Below are 26,061 nucleotides of genomic sequence, written 5' to 3' on the forward strand. Positions count from 1 at the left end.
TGACATGACATGTGCTTCCAAATCTCAGTACCACTATACATACACACCTCAATACCTTCTTCTCTCTCCTCCATGGTTAAAATCTTCATTATCATTCAAGAATCAGTTCAAGCCTTTTCCCTGGTAATGTTCCCTTCCTCCTTAGGAGCTCTGTAACACCTTATTCACACCTCTTTTATGGCACTTAAACCTATCTTGACTCATTTCTTAGAGTCCTATTCTAGACTATGAGTCTCTCACAAAGAGGATTATATGATACAGTTAAATTCAGGAAAAAATGGAATAAACCTGTCCCCTGATTTGGGGACATTTGATGACAGTTTATTAAACCTATGACGAGGAAGTAATGCTTGAGCTTTCTGAACAAGATTAATAATTATGTGATTGTATTAGTTTGCTAGAGCTGCCATAACAAAGTATTAGGCTGAGTGGCTTAAGCAACAGAAATTTATTTCCTCACAGTTCTGGAGGTTAGAAGTCCAAGATAAAGTTGCTGGCAAGGCTGGTTTCAGAGTCCCTTCTTCTTGGTTTGTAGACGGCCATGTTTTCTCTCCATCTTCAAATGGCCTTTCCCTCCGTGAGTTTCTGTGTCCTAATTTCTTCCTTGTTTACAGTCACTCACCATATCAGATTAGAGCTCATGCATATGACCTCATTTTACCTTAACTACCCCTTTAAAGTCCCTATCTCCAAGTACAGTCACATTCTGAGGTAGTGGGTGTTGGGACTTCAACATGAAGTATCTCCCCATGAGTTTTGGGGGCATACAAGTCAGTCCATGACACTGATGGATCACATATCATCTCTATATCGTAACTTTTCTATAGTCCAATCTTTCAGCAAAATAACTGTGTCAGGGTTCTTCCAGCTATTTCAACTTTTTTGTTTTTTTGAACCGCGTCCTTACAGTAAATTTTCTCTGTTGGAAATATGCATAATATGTATTGTGACCCCTAATTTCCTGAATGGACCCTTGTTGATATAGCACATTAGAGAGTGCTGCCTGATCAGGAACCCAGGAACACACACGTGTTGCCATCAGTGTTGCCATGGCATGAGGTATTTCCAAAGACAAGGTAAAATGATCTTTTTCTGCCTTCCACTTTCCAGTTTTCGACCAAAGTTTTCTGTTCCCATTCACAGAACTTAGGTACTTGTCAGCTGGCAAGGCAGTAAGGAGATGTTGGCTCTGGTTCCCTATGAGACAGAAGGGGCAGGGATGGAAAAGAGACAATAACTTGCACATTTATTCTTCCTCAACAAAACAGTAAATTCCATGATTGTAGTGATTTTGACAGTGTTCTCCTTATTGTTTTCTTAGTTTTAGAACTAAGTCTGACAATTAATGCTCAATAAATTTTTGTTTAATAAGTTATCATCATTTTTATATGAGGACATTTATCCATTGGTTACCTGTGTAACAAGTCGAGGAGACAGAATTCATACTGTTGATATAAAATTGTACAAATTTTCATTTGCATAGAAGAAATACTATGCTGACATTCTACTAATGATAAGGCAGAGGGGTAGAAAAGTAGACTGAAAACAGCCCTTGAATGACAGTTAAGAAACCTAGGATCTAGACTATACTCTGTCTTCCTTGACCATGTGACCTCACTTCACCTTTCTGGGTCTTAATCATTGAGTCAACAAAGTTGCCTTCCTAAGTGCCTTCCTTGGGTTATATGACATAGATATGGTTATATATAGCATAAGTCAACTTTTCCAATAATTCACCAAACCCTATTGATTCAAAATATATCCCAGATCTCTCAATGACTCTTCATCTCGTCTGCCACGAGCCTAGTCTAAACTACCATCATCTTCCCTTAGGTTACTGCAATAGCTTCCTAGCTCATCACCCTGCTTCTGATCTTAGCTCTTTCAAATAGGCTTCCGCAAAGTAGCCAGAATAGGAGATCTTTTTTAACGCAAATGTGATTATCATACTTTCAGGCAAAAACAAAAGAAAACAAACAAACAAAACTTCTTTGGATTCCCATTCTTAATAAGATCTTCAGACATATTACCCCATCTGACCCAGTCTAACTCACTAACCTTATTTTATACTACTTTTCTCCTCACTCTGACATACTATATTTGGTTACTAGGAAGCAACCAATTCACTTTTTCTTCTCAAAACCTTCTCCTGTGCTGTTATCCCTTCTACCTCATGCGCTCTTACTCCCAGCCTTTGGCCCACTCTGTTTTACATAGCACTTTTCATCTGTTGCACTTCTTTATAGATTTATAACTATATTTTATAATAACTTGTTTAATGCCTTCTTTACTACCAGAATGAAAGTTCCACAAGAGAAGGAAAAGTATGTTTTGTGCAGAACTAAGTCTCCAGTCTGCAGCCAGATGCTAAGTAAACATCTCTTGAATGAATGAATGATGAGGAAGTTATTGAAAAATTTTAAACAGAAAAGAGGCTTGACCTGATATATAATCTTTCTAGAAGCTTACTCTGAATTTTAGTTTCTCCAATGTAAAATGAGGATTAGATGATATATAAGGTCCCTACCATTCTCACATTCTATGATTTTGTTCTCCTAAATCTGTAGCAAAATTCTTAACGTTCATCTGATGTTTCACTTATTACGCCTTGTCTATGACATGGGTAAAAAATTGGTGTTAGAGCTCATGACAAACAAGCTAAAGTCTGCATCACTGAACACAGGATTATGGATGCAAAGTCAAGGGCTACATGAATATGATCTTGTTGATTTCCAAAATGGACTTTCTCCCCCCCTTTCGGATTCCTTTGAGTCAGAATGATTGGCAGGATTAGAGAGACATCTCAAACTCTTCAACAATGCCCTTGAATGCGGGCTCACACATACTTGATTTAGATAACTAGAACCCTTTACATTTTTGTTTAAACTCATTAGCATGGGGACATGAAAAATCCATGATTAGTAGTGGTCTGGAGATAAATTTAACTACCTATATTAGACGACATTTTCAGAGGATATCAGGTTTAGAAGATAAGTAGCAGCCATCCCGCCAAAGTCTATCATGTAGTTAAACATTTGCTGACTCAGCACAGTTTTTTGTTTACATACATCACACACTGTGCTAGGTGCTGTGAACATGAATATACTACATACGGGGAAATGAGGAAAAAATAACTTTTCCAGCATGACATTTGGTTGATTAGAAGAGTTAAGAACAAGAATTGTGAGCCTTAGTATTTGGTCCCTTTCCATGACGACAAGGATGGGCATTGACTAGAATTATGCAGGAAGTTCCTGCCAAAAGAAAAGAAAAGTTGCTGCATCTTATAACCCATACTGCAAAGAAGGAAGCACAGCACATGGTAGGCCTCTTTGGGTTCTATAGACAAAGCATTATACACTTAGGAATACTACTCTGGCCCATATACTATGTGACATGGAAGTCTGCCAGCCTTAAGTAGGGCCTAGATCAGAAAAGAGTTCTACAGCAGATCCAGAGCACAGTAGAATCAGCCCTGTCACTTGGGCAAAATGATACAGTAGACTCTATGGTGTTGGAGATGTCAATGGTGGGAAAAGATACATTATGGAGCATAGGACAACTTTCAGTTAAAGAACTGTAGCACAGACTCTTTGGATTCCGAAGCAAGGCTACGTCTTCAGCAATAGAGAATTACAGACCCTTTGAAGAATAGCTCTTGGCATGTTACTGAATCCTGGTAGAGAAAGAAAGTTTAACCACAAGTTAGCAAGTTACTAGGAATCTGGAACTATGCATTACGGGTTGGGTTCTCAGACACCCACCAAGTAATAAAGTCAGATAGGCCCAGCAATAGTTATTAAATTGGAATTGTGCCTGAGCAGGACCAGGGATATAATAAATTCCATGAGTATATAGTTCAACCTTCCCTGCCACTCACCACAGTTGTACAAGTAACCCTCCTCTGGCTTATACTTATGACTATATGCGGATCTTAAATAAGGAGGAAAAAAACCCAAGCTTGATTACAGATGAATGAACTTGATTTCTGGGTACATACAAAAATAGATGGTGCTGCATTACAACCACATTCAGGGGTAATCCTGAGAGACAGTTGAGAATGAAAATATTCTCAATGCATAGAGCTGAGCAGGAACCTGGTTATACCTTTTATGTGGAAGGAGATGTGACCCAATGCGTTAATGTACATAGATCCTTGGGTAGTGACCAATGGCCTAGATGTCTGGTCAAGAATGTTGGAAAGAAGAGATCTAGGGTATGGATCGTGGTATTATAGTTACCTCTTTTCCTATTTCTTTGTAATTTTGTGTTCCAGTGATCTATTGCTGAGTGACAAATTACCCCAAAGCTAAGTGACTTAAAGCAACCACAATTTTATTATATCTCATGATTTTGAGGGTCAGGAATTCTCAGACAGAGTCAACTGAGAAATATTTCTGCTCCGCATGGCATTAACTGAGGTCATTTGATAGTACTTAACTGGTGGATGGATGGTCTAGAGGCCCTTAGACAGCTTTATTCACATGTCTCATGCCTTGACAGTGATATCTAACAGGCTAGGATTAGTTAGGACTATTGACAAGCATACCTACATGTGGCCTTACCAGGATGGTGACTTGAGGGTAGCTGATCTTCTTCATGGCAAATCAGGGCTCCCAGAGAAAATGTTCCAGGGGGCCTACTTGAAAGACTTTTGACCTAATCTTACAAGTCCCAGAATGTCACTTCTGTCAAATTAATTGGCAAGTCGCTAAGGCCAGCCCATGTTCAAGGAGGAAATTAGTCCCCATCTTTCAGGGGGAAACGTAGCAAGTGTTTTATGGCCATTTTTAATTAACCACACTTGTTATTATATGTGAAAAAAGTTTTTTTTACCTTCTTGTTGTCTGGTGCTTTCAGGTCTTGCATTAGACAACTGTCGTCTACCTGTCTACAACAAAAAAGATCTTCCTTATATAGTCATAAAATTCAATGTTCCTTGGGGGACTTTGCTTAGGATGGAAGAAGCCATTTCCCATCCTTTCATCTGGACACATATTGATTTCCTACTATGGACAGAGTAGTGTCTAGAGGCAGTTAGTCAGAGTGAGGATTAGATCTGTGAACTTGATCTAATCTGTGAACTTGAGCAAACTACTTAAACTCTTTGAGCTTTAATATTCTTATCTTGTAAATAGGGGCAAAATTACATGCCCAAAGTTCAGAAGTCCTTATGAAACTCCAAAAGTATTATTAATGTATGGGAAAATATTATAAACTAATTTTTTTAAAGCAGCCTTTAGTAATGTAGCTATTAAGTCAAGAAAATAAGACACAATTGAAGTCAGATAGAACACAATTACACACACACACACACACACACACAAATCTAATACCAGGTATGGTGGCTGCCTTAAAGTAGCATAAACCATAGTCATGTTGTTTCAAAGGAGAGAAAGAATATATCTCGTTGCAACAGTAGGAAAACTTTATTATTATTATTCAGTGATTCCACTATCTCGACTTATACAGGAATCTAATGGGTGATATCATACTAAAGTTCAGAGACATCACAAAGTCTCTTCAGCCCAGCCATAACTGGAGTTTTATGGAATGATGCTGTACTGGGCAAAAATGGTTTGGCTTCTGGAAATGCATCTGAACAATTCAAGGCTCTTATTAGATTTTCTCTGTTTCTTTAATGCTAGTAATAAGACCTGCAAAATAATCTGATGAAGAAAGCTAAGGTACGCAAGATTTCATCAGAGCAGGCTGCGCCCATGGCCTCTGGGAATTTTCATACTGTTGTTCCAAGCCCTGGGTGCCTATCTGGAAATCAAGAGCCCCAGCACTTCAGTCATCAACCCAGCTCCACATGGCAAAGGAGCATGTTTCCTGCATCAAATACAACTTGCTTCAGTGAATTGACTCAGATGTGGTATTTTAATTGGCCCTAAATAGAATTATCATTTAATTAAAGCAGAGGCTAATTAATTTTCTGAGTCATTGTTTGTGGAAAAGATGCTATATTCCAGTTACAACCAACTTAATTGAATAACATCAAATACTCAATTTGGTGCCTTCAGGAGGTCTATTCTGTTTCTTCTAGTTTCTTATCCAAATAGATACTTTTTTATTAAGAATAATTGAAGATAGGGTATTTAGATTTATAAAATGTCACAGTGGAAAGGGACTTCACAGAACTCCCTTAGCGTGGACATTGAAGAGACAGTAAAACTGACACCCAGAGAGTAAAAAGGAGCTATCCAAGATCACACAGCTAGTTAGGGCTGGGTCAGTTCTGAGACCAGTAGATCCTGACTCCCATTCCAGTGCTCATTCCATTATACTTCAAAACAGGAGCTTTCTGAGAGAGGACCAATGGCATGCCAACATAAGAAGCAACCTCATAGACTATTTTTCCAGTACCAACACTTTATCACTGGGGAAACTGAGGACTAGTGGAATAAAAGACTTACCCCAGTCACATAGCTAAGCCAGGATGACAGCCCCAATTTACACTCTAGTAATCTGTCCATCATAACCTGGTTTTTAGAGTCACCTAGAGAGTAGATGACCCTGTTGTGGTAATGAGCATGGATGTGCCCAGAAGAGCCATTTTTGCGATTACTGTACATTGCAAAATAATGACTTTGGAAAGAAATCTCTTCCATGAAAGTAAAAAAAGGTTGAGTGGTGTGTAAGCCTGACCCACAATCTTCCTTAGGCTTAGTGCTCTGCCTAAGGTAGGCCTCACTCTTTCAGAGACCAGTTCTCCCATGAAGATGTCCATGAAAACTAGGACCTATGGCCATCCTTCCCTCATTGGGCATCCCCTTGGCACTTAGGTCCAATCTGCATCTCACCCTGCAAATCTGAACTTACTTATAAATTCCTTGCATGTAGTTCTCAGTCATTGTTTTAAACCTCTCAAAGAAAGGGTGTCAGCTGTCATTTCCTTCTATCACATCCTCTCGTTACCTTCGTATGTGAACAGCACTCAATACGCACTCAGTATAAACTCACTACAACGATTCCCGAAAGACCTGGAATGCAGTAGGTTAGCAAGGACTAGAGATCTAAATTGTGATGGCTACTTACTCAGCATGGAATAATCAAAAGAATCTCTGTAGAAGAAGGAGCAGGATTTGAATCCAGATTCTTGTACTTATTGGTATTCGGAGCCTCAATTTCCTCATCGGAAAATGGTCACTATACTATTTACTTCAGGTGCTGTTGTAAGCATGAAATGAGACAAATGTATGAGACATTTGCACAATGCTTGGCAAATAGTAGGTACTGAAGCCATAAATCCTAGTTCCCATATTGCCTCAGAGGTTACAGGTAAAAATGCTTTGCAACTTCCTTGTTATTAGAAGGCAAGGGCCCCAACACTCCTAGTGAGTTTTTTGTTCTTTGCAACTTTGCCAAATATATTGGTCAGGTAGAGAGAACCATGCTCGATGCTCTGTTCTGCCCCACTCTTTGTCTGACATTTCCACATTAATATGCAGTTCACTGACCTTTGTTTTAGGAGGAAGTGTCTCCTGCAAAGCCCATGAGTTTGTCTCAATTCTAATTTAGATTGCCATTTTCTCTGACTAAATCAAGACAAGGAAGAAGCTAATGGTGAGCCGCTGTCAAAAGCTCCTGGGCATGTTTCTATCTTTCACACAGAGGGAGGAAGGTCAGTGTGCTCCTGTTAAGGTCAGGGTGGAGCCGCAGTCTGTTCTTATGTCACAAATTCAGCTGAAGTGAAGAAACCCGCCCTGCCTGAAATGGTTGTCTTCATGCATTCACCCTTAGCGGTGAGTTATTGGTTATTCATAATCCCCAGCCGTGCCCTGGGGAAGGAAGGGTTGTTGCCAAGTCCTCCCTTCAGAAGCACATGTGTGACTCTTCTGGACTACAGATCAGGCTAAGATGTGGGTGGCTGGCTGTGTGATGAAGGGAGGTCAGTGAGATCTGCCAGCAACTGTTGCATCAAGAGTGTTATGGGTTTTCCAATACCCAGACCTCCCAAATTTGGGGTTGCTGAATTGCTTGGGCTTATTTCAATGATCAGTCTGGATCTGCAGGTCTCAGCCAAGGGTTAGGAGACATCATAACTGCTGTAAAAGGGGAAACAGCCCTTAATGAACTTCAGGGACAACCCTACGAGGGAAGTGGAGTCTTCCTCAAAACGCCTGAGGGAGATTGCAAAATCCAGGGTATGGGAGATGGAAAGTGAGCTGTGGATCAGATCTACAGACAAGCAAGAGCAAGGCTGGAACAAATAAAGGACTCTGTAGAAGAGTTTAACTCCTCAGACACAGGCTTTGAGAGCGAGGGTTATTCCCATGGGATAAGGCTGTCAATCTTGATGTCCCAGAGTGGCTCTACCAGGAAGGGTTCCCACAGATGAGGCAAGGCTGGATCAGACTATTTCCTGGAAGGGTGAGGAAGACCTAGCTTCTCTTTGTCCAATCTGATCTAGAGCAAGATCTCACCTCCTCTTCTCCATCACCCACACTAAGAGGAAGCATCAAGGCTTTCCCAAGAGCAGGAACAAAGAAGGATTCCCTTAAGCAGCAAAACAAAGCAGAAAAATCATGAAATTTGGAATAAGGAAAAAAATCAGTTTTAAATTTCAATTCCTCTCTAACTAGTAAGTGACTTAGGGCAAATCACTTAATCCTTAGCCTCCACTTTCTCAGCCGTAAAGGAAAGAGAATGCCAACCACAGGGTGTTGATGTGAACATCAAATTAGATCAGATATGTAAGCACACACTCTATAAAGCATTGTTAATGAAAGAGATATTACTCTCTCCTCCTTACTTAGCCAATTTCTTTTTTCACTTTTTCTTTTTTTCCAGTGTTGATAAATACTGAATGATGACCGAGTCAAAGGAAGGCAGGAAGTAGTGATATCTAAGTAACAAGAAATGAAAAGATCCTCCCCCCAAAAAAGCTTAAATTTCCTTTCCTCTGGGGTAAAGGAAATGTATGGAATTAATAACATCACATTTTTATTTTGGGGGGAAAGGTGTTTTACATGCTCTATTTCATTTGATTCTTACAAAAACCCTTTTGAGTGGGTATGTCCATTTCTATTTTACAGGTGAGGAAACTGAACCTCCAAGTCCAGTTACTAACCCAAGTTTGCACAATTAGCAAGTAGAGAATCTATGACTCCTAACCCCAAGCACTTTTCACTCTGCTGTCTTAAGCAATTCACAGATCCTTTGGGATGACAAAGCAAACATAAAGAAATTCCAAGAAATTGCAAAGGGGTGGGGCGCTGATTTAAGAAGTCTTCCTGCAGGAAATTTGAGGTGGATTTTGAAGAGTATATAAAATTTGGGCCAGAGCAGGAAAGTAGGAATATATTCCAGGCCTGGGAAACAGAATAGACAAGGACTCAGTAAGATGCAGACGATGTTCAGGACACTGTGTCTGAATGTGTGCTAAATATCTTGATTCCTGAAGGAAGTTTCCTAATGGTTTTCAAAGCCCTGAATCCTTTTCCTGGTTCAGAGGTAGGAAATGCTAGATCACACTTAGAGCAAGAAACCCTAGGCTTTCAAAGATCAGTGGGGTGATGGTTTACAATCCTTGTTGCCTAAATAACCTAAGGAATTATGAGAAGTCCCTACAGAGGCTGCCTTGGTGAGTCTTGGGGAGAGAAGAGATCCCATCCTTACTACAATTCAAGAACATTTCTAAAAAAATTTAAATTAATTATTTAAATGTCTGAGTAATTTCTTAAGTTTGAAAACCGCTGATCTAAGAACAAACCCCGGGCTTTTGGAGAAGGAAGAACAAACCCAGAGAGGGAAAATAATTTGCTGAAATTCACAAAACTGTTTCATGGAAAGCACAAACTAGAACTCTAGTCCAGGATCCTTTCTCCTACTTAGATGAGACTCTTCTTGGGACTGCAGCAAATCCAAATCTCAAGGTACCATCTTGTTTGGTGGTAAATTTTTAAATTTAAGAACATACTGAGTTGGAATGTTCATCAGATGCCTGAATTGCTCCTAAAGCATTATGAGCAATGGACTCAGTTTTTCTACTGTCTGAGATGTCCTATTATACTGTTAGATGGTTTCTAGTCTTTGTAAACTGTTTCTTTATATTAAGCCTTATTTTCCCTTCCTGAAACTTTCTCTCCTTAATATTAGTTCTAATTCCTCTTTGCCAGAAGGCCATTTACATTTCTCCATGAACTCTTTCTGATCCAACTTGAACATCCTCAAAAGGCTTCATTCCTCTTTCTTAAAAAGGCATGATTTTGTCACCTTACCTACCTAACCAAATTCCTCCTAAAACTTTCCAGGATGTTTGCTTTTCTTGAAAGCTGTGGTGGCTAAAACTGTACCCTTGTTATGGTCTGACCACAATATGCCATACTTCCTCTGTTTGGAAACACCCTGCCATGAATGTAGCCTACATTTGTACTTTTTTTTTTTCCTTTAAGTGACCACACCATTGTGGCTTAAAAAAAAAAAGAAAGCCCTACATCGTTCACCTGTGCTTTTGTTAATCACATTACCCTCCCTTTGTACTTTTGCATTTCTATGTACGATCCAAATGCAGAGTTGTTTAGCTGTCCTTTTTAAGTTTTGAAATATTCGATGTGGCTTTTTTATCTACTTGGGAGATGCTTCTTTCTGCTCCGAATGTGTCATTCTCTACACATCCTTTGTTTATCTCTGAGCTTATCCTTAGTAACTTTGTAACTTCACTGATTTATCCCTCTCTTCTCTTTCTCATCATCAGTAAGCTTGCATCAAAACTTTGATTTTAGACAGTTAGCAACAAGAGAGTCAGTGAGGTGGGAGTAAACAAGGGGAATGTGAAACAGAGATTTCCTCCTGCCACAATAGAGCTCTTGCCAACTGCTTTCGGTTCTTGCTGTTTTTGATGAATCAAACTGATTCATCAACTCATTTAAGATGTGAGGACCTGACGGTTTCACTTCTCTCCTGCTATCTAATTTTCACTCCATCTGCACTAATGATAATAATAATAATGTTGTGACCCCCTGGAAATCACTTCACATTCCCATAATTATCATTTCCTCTGTAAACCAATTATGTGACTCAAGTTCCTTCTTTGGGAGAAAATTTCAAGGAATTTCGTTGAAGGGAATTTGCTTGCTGTCTTAAAATATTTCAAGGGCTATCAAGGGTAAGGATTAAAATGTGGCTTCAAGAGGTAGGATTAAGGATTTCACTGGGTAGAAATCACAGTGATGCATATTTCACTTTAGCACAGAGAAAAGAACTCTATTAGAGTCCATGCTATGTGTAAATGTTGCTGTTTGCCTGTGAAAAGGTGAGTTTCCTATCAAAGAACAAGCTGAGGCAGCAGCTGGATTTCACCTCAAAGCTTATGTGGAAGATTCTGCATTAGAAAGAACGTTTGATGACATCTCTTTTTTTTTTTTTAACATCTTTATTGGAGTATAATTGCTTTACATTGTTGTGTTGGTTTCTGCTGTATAACAAAGTGAATCAGCTATACGTATACATATATCCCCTATTTTACATTTGGTAGTATATATATGTCAATGCCACTCTCTCACTTCGTCCCAGCTTACCCTCCCCCCTCCCCATGTCCTTAAGTCCATTCTCTACGTCTGCATCTTTATTCTTGTCCTGCCCCTAAGTTCTTCAGAAACTTTCTTTTTTTTTTTTCTTAGATTCCATATATATATGTTAGCATACGGAATTTGTTTTTCTCTTTCTGACTTACATCACTCTGTATGACAGGCTCTAGGTCTATCCACCTCACTACAGATAACTCCATTTTGTTTCTTTTTTATGGCTCAGTAATATTCCACTGTTTATATGTACCACATTTTCTTTATCCATTCCTCTGTCGATGGACATTTAGGCTGCTTCCATGTCCTGGCTATTGTAAATAGTGTTGCAATGAACATTGTGGTACATGACTTTTTTTGAATTATCATTTTCTCAGGGTATATGCCCAGTAGTGGGATCCCTGGGTCATATGGTGGTTTTATTTTTAGTTTCTTAAGGAACTTCCATACTATTTCCATAGTGGCTATATCAATTTACATTCCCACCAACAGTGCAAGAGGGTTCCCTTTTCTCCACACCCTCTCCAGCATTTATTGTTTGTAGATTTGTTGATGATGGCCATTCTGACCAGTGTGAAGTAATACCTCATTGTAGTTTTGATTTGCATTTCTCTAATGATTAGAGATGTTGAGCATCCTTTCATGTGTTTGTTGGCAATCTGTATATCTTCTTTGGAGAAATGTCTGTTTAGGTCTTCTGCCCATTTTTGGATTGGGTTGTTTGTTTTCTTGATATTGAGCTGTATGAGCTGCTTGTATATTTTGGAGATTAATCCTTTGTCAGTTGCTTCATTTGCAAATATTTTCTCCCATTCTGAGGGCTGTCTTTTCGTCTTGTTTATGGTATCCTTTGCTGTTCAAAAGCTTTTAAGTTTCATTAAGTCCCATTTGTTTATTTTTGTTCTTATTTCCATTTTTCTAGGAGGTGGGTCAAAAAGGATCTTTCTGTGATTTATGTCATAGAGTATTCTGCCTATGTTTTCCTCCAAGAGTTTGATAGTGTCTGGCCTTACATTTAGGGCTTTAATCCATTTTGAGTTTATTTTTGTGTACGGTGTTAGGAAATGTTCTAATTTCTTTCTTTTACATGTAGCTGTCCAGTTTTCCAAGCACCACTTATTGAAGAGGCTGTATTTTCTCCATTGTATATTCTTGCCTCCTTTATCAAAGATAAGGTGACCACATATGCATGGGTTTATCTCTGGGTTTTCTATCCTGTTCTATTGATCTATATTTCTGTTTTTGTGCCAGTATCATACTGTCTTGGTTACTGTAGCTTTGTAGTATAGTCTGAAGTCAGGAAGCCAGATTCCTCCAGCTTCGTTTTTCTTTCTCAAGATTGCTTTGGCTATTCAAGGTTTTTGTGTTTCCATACAAATTGTAAAATTTTTTGTTCTAGTTCTGTGAAAAATTGCTAGTTTGATAGGGATTGCATTGAATTGCATTGAATCTGTAGATTGCTTTGGGTAGTATAGTCATTTTCATAATGTTGATTCTTCCAATCCAAGAACATGGTATATCTCTCCATCTGTTTGTATCACCTTTAATTTCTTTCATCAGTGTCTTATAGTTTTCTGCATACAGGTTTATTGTCTCCCTAGGTAGGTTTATTCTTAGGTATTTTATTCTTTTTGTTGCAGTGGTAAATGGGAGTGTTTCCTTAATTTCTCTTTCAGAATTTTCATCCTTACTGTATAGGAATGCAAGAGATTTCTGTGCATTAATTTTGTATCCTCCTATTTTATCAAATTTATTGATTAGCTCTACTAGTTTTCTGGTAATATCTTTAGGATTCTTTATGTATAGTATCATGTCATCTGCAAACAATTACAGTTTTACTTCTTTTCCAATTTGTATTCCTTTTATTTCTTTTTCTTCTCTGATTGCTGTGGCTAAAACTTCCAAAACTATGTTGCATAATAGTGGTGAGAGTAGGCAACCTTGTCTTGCTACTGATCTTAGTGGAAATGATTTCAGTTTTTCACCTTTGAGAACAATGATAGCATTTCTTATAAGGTCCTTATCAATCTGACATTCCAGAACTCTGGAGGGATAGAATAACACGAAAGGAGAAGAAAGAATGTTTTGCATACTTTTGCATCAGTGAAGATATACTTCCTACCTTTTAAACCCCTCACCTTCACAGTAGCAAAATTCCAAGCTCAAGAACAGACCCTGTTATATCCTCTCTGAAGAGTTACAGGCAAAATGCCCAGCATTGCTGTGCCAGCAGGAGTATTCCAGTAACCCCAAATAGCAGACTTCTCCTTTCCACCTTCCCTAATGTCTTGTGCTAGCGGAGGGGCAGGAGAACCGCAATGGAAGAAAGCTGGGTTTGACAGTTCACAGCACTTCAGGTTGGTTGGTTTGTTTTTCAGTAGCTTACTGCTACCAAGATTTTCTCTCACTCATTATGTGCATGAAGTGAATGGACAAGAGAGATATGATCATCACAGACACTCAGGGACAGAGGCTGATGGAGGCTACATTTTGGTACACACTTCCATGATTGCAGACACAAAGAAAAAAGAACATGGTGAATCATGTCCTGACTCTTGAAACTTCTACCCAGATTCTAAGGTGATAGCAGTGGTATCATGCCACTTAGTTTTGTAATTCTCTGTGTTTTTTCCCCTAAGGGATTACTAAGCATCCCAGACAAAATATCTTTCACATTTCAAGAGAAATATTATCAAAGACATCTGTTTTTTTTTGTAACTCAGCCCCATAAAACAGCATCAGCCAGAATTTACATGTTCAACTCTCCCAACTCTTAGAAATGGGAGAGAGATAGTACATTTTCTCCATACATTTTTAATTTTGACTTTTGAATCCTAGAAAGTTTAGATCTGGAAGGATCCTTAGAGGTCATTGATCTTCTCACTTGGTAAGTATAGAAACTGGAGCTCAGCAAGAAAGACTGTTGAGGAGCATGGGAGTCAACAGTGGAGCCTTTATGCCATAGATCATGTGATGCTTTTCCCAGCGCTCATTCTAATACATTTGTTATCCATGCTCAGCGCTATTGGCAGATGTGGTTATAAAATGCATACTACCTACTGCACAAACATAAGAAGTAACTGAGATCAGTAGGTTAAGCCACAAGTGTAAAGAGCTACCCACGGGACCTGTTTTTTCAGTTTTTTTGGCAAGGTCAAGATAAGTAACTAAAGAACAAAAGGACATCAGACAACTGAGTGGGAAGATTACCATTAAATGTGGAACAAAGATCAGAAAAAAAAAAAAAAAAAAAGCCAAGGGGAAAGAGCAAGCTAAAAAATTCCACAGGGACACTGGGATCTGTTCTTTTGACTATGCATGCCAATGAGAGCCACGCACAACAGTATTTTGCCATGTGCACACATGCAGCCTAATTGGAACATTGTCATTGAGCTGAGTGACACATGGTAGCGTACTTTGCATGTTTATGAGCTATTGTTAATGCTGCCAACTTGATTATAAAGGAGCTTTGTTCCAAAGGCTTTGTTAATTGAGGCAACACTGTAATGTTACAGATGGCTTATAAAAGATGCCGATGAAATTGGAAAGTTAGTATCGAGATGCCTGGTTCATCACCCACCAAGCTCTGCAAATCCCACAGCTGGGGTCCTTTAACTTTGACTGTGAGGTGAGCATTGTCCTAATGTCTGGGGCCAAAATCCATTCACTTTTTTTGTGTATTTATCCATTCATTTTTCCATCCATTTATTCAACAAGTACACCTACTTATGTTGGAAACTCAGCTGCATCCACCAACAGGCAGGATAGTCTGACACTGGCTTGTTAATAAGTTTGACCAGACCCCTTCTATGTAATCTATCTATTACCAATATATTGATATCTTGATTCCAGTCTACTCACGTACTTGTTTCTAAGTTTATCAGATTAGTGTTCACACATATGTGATGACATTTCCTCAATGTTCAATGCCTCTAGATATTACAGTTAAAATTAAATGCATAATGAAGTAAATATGGATTTCCATTCACTATTTTTTATTTCATTGATATTTCCAAAGGTATAAGAAAAATATAACAAAAGAAAAAGGTAGCATGAAGCTTATAATATCCTTCAAGTTTTAGTAAATATTTGGCTATTGTCATCTGTTGTCAATGCAAACAAATATGTATTTATTCTGTTGTTATGTAATGCCATCATCTTGGCTTTTAATGTAGGTTGCAAGAAACTACTTTGGCATTTTAGATAAAGCCTTTATAGATAATCTTACTAAAATGTTTTATTTAAAAATTTCATGCTATGAAAAATTATATTTTCTGTCTAAGTAGCATATATGCTTTTTCTTTTTGATAATGAGATTTATGTATCGGATAATGTTTCCTTTTTTGCCTTGGCCGCCTGGAAACAGATTCAGATGTGATACTATGCTTATTCATAGAACCATATCAACCTTTCAGTTTTATATGTTTATTTATTTCATTTTTACTTTGTACTGAATTTTTTATTTGTATTTAGTAAACAAATTTCACAAATAGCCTTTTTTTCCCTAAGCCATCTTAAACTCTAGCTAAAACTGAAAATAAATTAAAATGTATAAGGATCATAAAATAAACATGTGTTTACATATTTAAAATTGTCTAATAAACTTTGGATTTCAGTCATGATATAATAGTTTTTATTATACTGAAGACAAATATAACTATTAAAATATGTATTTCTTTTTCACATCTTTATTGGAGTATAATTGCTTTACATTGTTGTGTTAAAATATGTATATTTTATGTTTATATATAAAACAAGTATTCGAAGGCATTTAAGAACAAATAATACAGGCATGATCTGAGGGCAATGAACGCTGAAAGAATAAAAGCACAAGTATTCAGCTTCAAATTCACCTGCCAGATCCCCTGGAAAGATTTTCTCATTTGCACTGTAGGGCAGCTAGGGGTAGGTGGTGTGGCGCCTGAGAAGAAAGCAGCAGTCTTACCAGGAACAGGAGCCAGAGGTTGAAGTTTGTGGCTACAAAAGTGGCAAGGATTTAAGGTAAGAAATCACAGAGAAGTGGAAACCCTACAAGTGAACTCCAACATATGATATAAATATTTCATTGGAGTTTTGGCTAACTCCAATGCTGGACATGAGCAGGACTAGAAATCCAGAAGGAAAAAATGCAGAACAGTAGTTTGGAGACTACAGACATGGTCAGAGATTTAAACAACCATGAAGTGTTGGGAGCACAGAGATTCGGGCTCAAACCCCACCAAGGTGGAAGAGCTTTGATAAATACTCAGGCTTTCAGTTGAGAACCCAGAAAGGACCATGACTAGGAGATAGGACTGAGGGTTGTGTCTTCAAAGTATGAGCAAAGCTGAAATAGAGCTGACCTAACAAAGTCAAAAACCAGTCCTAGTAAGACCAAAGTGATGTACAGGTATTCTATCTGCCTGCCTGAGGAAATCTTATTCCTCTTTGGAGAAAAATAACGTTATTCAGAATGTCTAAAGTGCTTTACTCAAAATATCTGAAATCAAATTAGGAATTATAAAACATGGTAAAAGCAGAATCAAATGACCAAAACCTCAGAGAAAAATGTAGATAATTGAAACAAAGCCATAACATAGTTATCAGATGGGGACTTATAACTAGGATTAATGTGTAAGAAAATAGAGGAAAAGATAAATAATTTCAGCAGTAACTTAAAATTTATGAAAAGGTCAAATGGAAATTGTAGACCTATAAAATACTAAAGTAAACTTACAAATTCAATAGATAAGATTGGTAGCAGATTAGAAGCAAAATGATGGAAGATAGTGAACTACATGACAGATCAGTAGAAAATATCCAACCTAAGCACCAAAAGGAGAAAGATGAAAGATAAAGAAAAGCATCTAAGAAACATATGAGACAATTTTTTAATATAAAAAATAAATGGAATACAGAAGGAGAACTGATAAGAGAGGGAAAGAGGGAGAGGACTAGAGAGAGAGAGAGAGAGAGAGAGAGAGAAACAGAAGTAATAAGTTTCTAGTTGTTTTTCAAAACAAGTGAAAGGCATAAAACCACAGTAAGCTCTATGAACCTCAAACCAGATAAAATCAAAAAGAATATCTAATGTACATAGAAGGAAGCACAGGGCTCATAGTACATAAGCTTATTTCAACACTATGAAGCATTGCATAACACCTGAGCCTGGCCATTAAAAAGCTGCAGCAATACCACTAGTAAACCACCATGTCCCACCAAATCTTGCCTAGTGCGAACTGTAGGGCTGGACTTAAACTAGAACTCCAGAGCCTATGGAGAGTATTAATCCAACCTGGCCTGTCGTCTGAGGTGTATAAAGTCAAAAGAACCTGAAAAAAACATACTCAGGGGTAAGGCATTCACCCGAATAGTCTGGACAGGGGCAGAAATCAGACTCACAGAAATCCATGCATCTATGGGATAGAATTTGCATGTCTCAGACTGAGTCAGCTCTTGGGAGAAACCAACAGAAGGCAGGTCCTGGAAACATTTCCCAAGGTTTAGAGGCTTAACTGCTAAGAATCTGTATGGGGTATCATGATCTAGACCACAGCAAAGCAGAAACTGAAGAGCTCATACTGGTTTAAATAGTGCCCAAACGTACCTCTGAGTCCCTCCAGCTCCTTGGCCCCCTTTCAGTCTTCAAATTTGGAGCTTGCTTCAACATTATATTCACCTCTTCAGATCTCTCTCTCTCTCCCTACCTTTACTTCAATTTTTGCATGCATAATTATCTTGTTAACTGGTTTCTGTTTTCCTAGTCTTTGCTCTTAGAATTTGCCTCATGTTGAAACTTTGACCAATTTCCTGCTGCTACCAGCCACTTCACTGCCTCAGCCTCATACCTGTATCCAACTTGGCCTAAATGGAATCAATAGTCTTGGATTTCAGACTCTATGAACTCTCTGGACCCATCAATTTCCATAATTTACAAGGGCATTGGACTTACAACCATGGCCTGCTTTCTCAGAGGCTCTCTCTGTTCTTTTCAGCCATCATCTTCATTTGGAAGCTGGAGTACTCTGAGAAAATCATGAATTAATCATCTTTCTTTCGGAGGCAGAAGAATATCCAAAGTGAATAATGATGAGAGACCAAAAGAGTAACAGCAACAGCAACAGCAGCAGTACCAGCAGTAGTGGCAGTAATGTTCAGTGAGGCCTGGGAGCTTCTTCCTTATGAGCTGTTTCTAGGGTTGCAGATTAAAGAGTTTACCAAAGGCAAGTCATTAATAGGTTCTGTGGTGCTAATCCATATTTTATAGTTCCTTCAGAAGAGTTTCCTGCCTCCAGGGACACAGAGCAAGGCTCCATCTCAACCTGTTTGGTAGCTGGTTTTATCATTGCCTGGGTAAAATATCGAATTTGAAAATTGTTTACCCAACTTTGTACTTCATTTGTTCTTTCCTCTCTTTTGAATGTATTTATTTCTCTCAGCAATGATTGAAACACCTTTATGTAATTCATTTACATAAGCTTCCTGGGACTATTGCTGAAACAGGAATTTTTCCTATTTCACAAACAAATGGGTAACATCTCATTCCAAAACACATAACTGAGAAGTAGTAGCATGTTGAAGAGGTGAAAACAATTCATTTGGAATCATAAGACCTTATGTTTGAGAATTAAATTTGTCTTTTACTTTTGTATAGGAGGAAGTGCTGAGAGAACCCCAATCCTGAGAAGAGTTTGATAATACTTGTTTAATTGAATAAATACAAATAACTTATGCAGTACTATTGGGGAGGGTGGTGGAACAAGGGAAAGGAGGGCATGGGCTCTAATTCCAATTCTACCTTAAATTTGCTACATGACTTTGAATAATGCATTTAACCTCTATAGGCTTCAGTATTTTATCTTGTGAAATGAGAAAGCTGACTGAGTTAAAAGTTAACATTTATTAGACACTTACTACATGTCAGTTATTATTCTAAGCCCTTTATATTGAAATTATTTAAAATAACCCTAAGAGGAATGCAGTTTTTTTTGTTGCACCCATTTAACAGATGAGTACACCAAAGGACATAAAGTTTAAGCAACTTGCCCAAAGTCTAACAACTCGTAAGAAGCAGAGATGGGGGTGGGAGTGGCGGGGAGAGAATTTAGATAGTCTAGCTCTCAAATCCATTCTCTTAGTTATTACCCTCTTCTGCCTCTTTATACTGTTCCCCACTATTTTAGATGTTCTCTAAAGCCTTTATTCTAATTAATGTTGGATATAAGACTACTAAAACTTCTGTTAGGACTGTTCTCTATTAACTGAAGAAATTTGCCTTTTAGAGTTTTTCCAAAGGTAGTTCCAATAAATGTGGCAAAAACACATCTGCAGAATCTGGCAATTACATATTAGTATTTAATCTCCCTATCAGGTTTTTATTTATTTATTTATTTATTTTCGGCTCTGCTGGGTCTTCGTTTCTGTGCGTGAGCTTTCTCTAGTTGCGGTGAGCGGGGGCCACTCTTCATTGCGGTGCACGGGCCTCTCACTGTCGCGGCCTCTCTTGTTGTGGAGCACAAGCTCCAGACACGCAGGCTCAGCGGCCATGGCTCACGGGCCCAGCCGCCCCGCGGCATGTGGGATCTTCCCAGACCGTGTCCCCTGCATTGGCAGGCAGATTCTCAACCACTGCGCCACCAGGGAAGCCCTCCCTATCAGCTTTTGAGGTCACCACAAATAAATTTTTTAAGATCAGCACATATATAAATTCAAATGTCCATTAGGAAGCGCACATACCATCTGATGCAGCTGTCTATGCTATATAGAGAACCTAATTGAATCTCTAATCAGTATAACATGTGCTGAATTTTAGTGTTGTGTTTCTATTACTTTGTGATTTGAGATTTGCACTAGATGTTTTGTAAAAAGCTTACACTTCGTTTTCTGTCTAGAAAGTCGGTGCTTATTTTTGGTCCCAGCGTTGATGTTTCAAACCCTTCTTCAGTTCAGGTTTAATGTGAGTTTTTTTAGACTTTGCTCTTGGATTTAAACTTCAATCTTGTGAGTAGCTAAAATCTGCGCTTTTGTGAAGTCCAGGAATTTTTGATGAGAAGGAAATAGGGAATTTCTAAATTGTTTTCCTTTTAGCACCCTTGAAAAAGCCACATGCACTCATTTACTTTTTTTCAGAAATGCCCAGATCTAGCTTCCAGAAATCATTCCCTCACATGCCTCACATGTCTGGTTGGAGTATATTTGGATGTCAAGAACCGCTTGTTTTCCCGGAGCCTCCTGCTTTGGGAGTGCTGTGTATCATCTTTGCGCCTTCCTGGGCACCTAAACTCTTAATTTGCTGATTGCTTTTAAAACCATAAATACTCTGAAAGCCAAAGGATTCATTCAAAAATTCTGAATTTACCACCTTGAGTAAAAGCCCTTATTCTATCAGGTGACTCTCCTGTCTTTAGAATATTGAAAGAGTAATGAGAGGAAGTCTAGATAAATAGCTAAACTTTTCCTCAGTCATGAGTAGTGTTCATACACACATTATTCAAATTCAGAAATGAAGACGGCATTGTGTTACAAATTATAGTATTTCTCGGGGAATTCATAGATCTATTTCCCATATTCGGGGCAGTCTAGTGGGTGATGAATACCTGGTTCTCGGAGAAAGCAGGTGGAGCTCTGATTTGCAGTGTGTGTCAATTTCATACTCACCATGGCCAACTTCAAGCTACTGATAGGAGTCACTGAACATGAGACTGTAAAGAGTTGCCTACAATTTGCTCTTGTGAGGCACTGCGAGCTGGATCTGGCACATCCCTGCTATCCCAATGAGAAGTTAAATACTGCTTTCAAATGATGCATGACAGTAATGAGTGTGAAAGAGTGGGAATCAAAATCAAAAGATGTGACTTCAAGCCTTATTCTGCCACTGATTGTGTCACCTTAAGGAAACCATTTAAACTCTCTCTCTCCTCTCCACTGAAAAATGAGGACAAAAACAGCTTTCTTGTAGGTTCTCAGAAGGAGTTCAATAGTAGCTTGAAGTGGTAGCACTGAAGACAAAGAAAATAAAGTAAAATGACTAATTAAAGATTGTCTTTGGCGGGGAGGAGAGTAGATATAGAAAGAAGACATGTTGGATGTTAACTAGACTTACGTGATCAATTTGAAACTGAATCATTATGTTGTACATCTGAAATTAATAAAATGCTGTATGTCAATTATAGCTCAATTTTTTGAAATGATTAAAATTTTTATAAAAAGAAAGGAAAAGATTTGTGAACAGGAAGTTATTGGAAGAGTTAGCTGGCCCGAGTGTTTATAATAAGAGCAGAAGAAAATTATTCACGAATGGAACAAGCTCAGACACTCCAGACCTTCTGAGATGATCAGACCATCACAAACATTATCTTGGTCTATTCAAATGTACCATTGAAGGGAGAGTCCACAAGCCAAGAAAGGAAGGAGGAACTCAGAGCCAGCCTGCCACGAAATCCCTCAGATCTTTTTTACGCGTGGAAGTTGTGAAATGCTTTTTGCGTATATAATTAGGGAATGAAGTGGAATAGATAGCTACAGCTCAGTTATAATTAAAATATAATGCACAGTAAAATCACCTTGTGCGGCCAGTGATGCATTCGCCCAAGAAAATATTAATTCTCTTTGACTGTGTTTTCAGCCTCTTCTTTGGGCTGCAGGGAATGGCTGTTACATCATGACATGGATTTCACACACTCTTTTTGTACCAGAAGTTCTGTTTGCAAATTCTGGATGGCCCTGTATTCAATTATATAGCTCATAGAGTCTGCTGTTTCATAATGAACAGTCTATCGTTAAAATAGAGGCACATGCTTCTTTTTAATAGCACAGAGCTAATGTGCTGCTATAGATATAGGCTCCTGGGTTAAGAATTCATTTATACGCTTCTCAGCTGCACTAGTACGTTAGCTCTGAAGGATAAACGTCTAATGCAAAATACAGTCTCTTTTTTCCTGGAGCTCAGTTGCTAGGAATATAAGAAGGTTGAAAAACAGTTATATAGGAGTAGAGGCACACATGAAAATTCCTGAAGTCCTGTGTGTATATTTCTCCTCCCTTCTACATAAGCAATAATGCAGTGGTGGAAACATCACTGGGCTGGAAGCAGATGGCTGTGATGTTAATCTCAACTGGTTTCTAACTGCCTGTGTATTCCCAGGCAAGTCACTGACCCTCTTTGGGCCTCTTTTCTCCCTATAAAGTGAGGAAGTTGGACTACATATCAATGCGGGCCTTTCAGGTTCTCTTTTCTTCTTTCCCCACCCTGAGTTTACCGTATGACCTATTTCATCTATAGTAAATATACTATTACTAATTCTAATTTTTCTTGAGAGAAGCATGGCGAGGCAGAAGGGTTTCTTCCTTTGAGAGTTTATTTTATTTTGTTTTGCTTGCCAAAGGAGGTGAGATGCCAGTGGCTCAAACTGATTTCTGCTTTTCTTTTGCCAGGAGCCATTGGACACCCCATGTAAGTAACAGGTAGTCACTTTTGGAGGTTTTATTCCACCCTAGTTTTTATCGCCTCCAAGAAAAAAGAAGGAAAAGAAGCACAGTTCTGAAGTCCCAATTTTGTTCCCTCTATTCTCTGACTTATTTAGACATTTCACCTACATGTTTTTTCTTTAAATATTAAACTACTTTTTACTATTATAACAAAAGTGTATAAGGCATACCTTGGAGATACTGAGGGTTCAGTTCCAGGCCACTGCAATAAAGCCCAAGTCTAAATAAGGCAAATCACACAAATATTTTGGTTTCCCAGTGCATATAGAAGTTATGTTTACACTATAATCTAGTCTATTAAATGTGCAATAACATTATGTCTAAAGAACAATGTACGTATCTTAATTTTAAAATACTTTATTGCCAAAAAATGCTAACCATGATCTGAGCCTTCAGCAAGTTACAATCTTTTTGCTGCTGGCTGTGACAATTTCTTAAGATAAGACAACAGTGAAGTTTGCTGCATCAATTAACTGTTCTTTTCATAAACAATTTCTGTAGCATGCAATGCTATTTGATAGCATTTTACTTACAGTGGAATTTCTTTCAAAGTTGGAGTCAATCCTCTCAAACCCTGCCGTTGCTTTATCACCTAAATTTATGTAATACACTAAATCCTTTGTTGTCATTTCAACAATTGTCACAGTATCTTCACCAGGAATAATTTCCATCTCAAGAAACCACTTTCTTTGATCATCCATAAGAAACAACTCCTCATCTGTTCAAGTTTTATTAAGAGATTGCAGAAATATAGTCACATCTTCAGGATCCATTTCTAATTCTAGTTGTCTTGCTATTTCTACCACATCTACAGTTACTTCCTTCACTGAAGTCTTGAATCCTTCAAAGTCATCCATATGGGTTAAAATCAGTTTCTTCCAAACACCTGTTAATGTTAATATTTTGAACTTTTCCCATGAATCACAGATGTTCTTAATGGCATCTAGAATGGTGACTTTTTTCCAGAAGGTTTTCCATTGATTTCTCCCAGACTGATTGGAGGAATCACTATCTATGGCACCAATAACCATACAAAGGATATTTCTTAAGTGATAAGACTTAAAAGTCTAAATTGCTCCTTGATCCATGAGGTACAGAATAGGTGTTGTGTTAACTGGTGTGAAAACAATATGAATCTCATTGTACATCTCCATCAGAGCTCTTGGATGACCAGGTGCATTGTCAGTAAGCAGTAATATTTTGAAAGGCATCTCTTTTTCTGAGCAGTAATTCTCAACAGTGGGTTTAAAATATTCAAGAAACCATGTTGTAAACAGATGTGCTGTCATCCAGGCTTTGTTCTTCCATTTATAGAGCACAGGCAGAGTAGATTTAGTATAATTCTTAATGACCCTAGCACTTTTGGAATGGTGAATGAGCATTGGCTTCAGCTTAAAAGTCACCAACTGCATTAGACCCTAAGAAGTGAGTCAGCCTGTCCTTTGAAGATCTGCAACCAGGCATTGAGTTCTATTCTCTAACTATGAAAGTCCTAAATGACATCTTCTTCCAGTAGAAGGCCGTTTGTTTACATTAACAATCTGTTGTTTAGTGCGGCCACCTTCACTAATGATCTTAGCTAGGTCGTCTGGATAACTTGAAGCTTATACATCAGCACTTGCTGTTTCAGCTTGTACTTTTATGTTATAGAAATGGTTTCTTTCTTTATTTTTATTTTTTATGTATTTATTTTTCTTTTTGCGGTACACGGGCCTCTCACTGTTGTGGCCTCTCTTGTCGCAGAGTACAGGCTGTAGACGCGCAGGCCCAGCGGCCATGGCTCACGGGCTAAGCCGCTCCGCGGCATGTGGGATCTTCCCGGACCGGGGCACGAACCCGTGTCCCCTGCATCGGCAGGCGGAATCTCAACCACTGCGCCACCAGGGAAGCTCAGAAATGGTTTCTTTCTTTAAACTTCATGAATGAACCTCTGATAGCTTCAAACTTTTCTTCTTTATCTTCCTTACCTCTCTCAGCCTTCATAGAATTGAAGAGAGTTAGGGCTTTCTTATGGATTAGGCTTTGGCTTAAGGGAACGTTGTAGCTGGTTTGATCATCTACCTACTAAAACTTTTTCCAAATCAGCAATAAGGCTGCTTCACTTTCTTATCATTCTTGTGCTCATTCGAGTAGCACTTCAATTTCCTTCAAGAACTTTTCCTCTGCATTCATAACCTGGCTAACTGGCACCAAGAGTCATAGCTTTCAGCCTATTCTGGCTTTCAACATGCCTTCCTCATTAAGCTTAATCATTTCTAGCTTTTGATTTAAAGTGGGAGACATGTGACTCTTCCTTTTACTTGAAATTTAGAGGCAACTGTGGGATTATTAATCGGCATAATTTCAATATCGTTGTATTTCAGGGAATAGGGAGGCCCAAGGAGAAGGAGAAAGATGGGGGGAATGGCCGGTAGATGGAGCAGTCAGAACACACACATTTATCGTTTAAGTTCACCATCTTATACGGGCGCCCCAAACAATTACAATAGTAACGTCAAAGATCACTGATCACAGATCACCATAACAAATACAATAACAATGAGAAGATTGAACTATTGTGAGAATTACCAAAATGTGACACAGAGACACAAAGTGAGCAAATGCTGTTGAAAAAATGACACCAGTAGACTTGCTCCATGCCGGGCTGCCACAAACCTTCAATTGTAAAGTGCAAATAAAGCAAAATGCAGCATCACTCAATGTCGCAGGACTTCAGCCCTCACCTGGAAAAGATGTTTTCGTTTTTATTCTCCCATCAGAAAAACTAAACAAAAAGAAACCAGAGACAAAACAAACAATCAAAAGCCCTTCTTACTCTTTCTAAGATCAGCCCCAACTGTTAATTTTCCTGCCAAGTTCCTACCGACAATTTATCGTAAATTAAATGGTCAGCTACTAAATGAATAGGTTAATGGAGCACTTGAAAATCATAAATTTACTTTCCTTAACAAAGAATGAGTAGAAAAGACAAAATTATTTTACTATTGTAGGGAAGCATTGTGCAAAGGACATGGTCTTTGGAGTGAGAGTCCTGTGTCTGGATTTTAGATACGGAACTACAATGGGG

At 38.4% G+C, this 26,061-nt stretch overlaps 1 long non-coding RNA gene across 1 annotated transcript in view; it reads right to left on the reverse strand.

Moving 5' to 3' along the window:
* Window positions 1–25,752, reverse strand: part of LOC116752756 — a 36,792-nt gene extending 11,040 nt beyond the window's left edge. The window contains exon 1 of the long non-coding RNA XR_004349572.1: window positions 25,718–25,752. This is a non-coding gene — a long non-coding RNA (uncharacterized LOC116752756). The remainder of the gene's footprint in view (window positions 1–25,717) is intronic.
* Window positions 25,753–26,061: the final 309 nt, after the last annotated feature.

The sequence above is a fragment of the Phocoena sinus genome, chromosome 4 (assembly GCF_008692025.1).
Source record: "Phocoena sinus isolate mPhoSin1 chromosome 4, mPhoSin1.pri, whole genome shotgun sequence".
Taxonomy (NCBI): Eukaryota; Metazoa; Chordata; class Mammalia; order Artiodactyla; family Phocoenidae; genus Phocoena; species Phocoena sinus.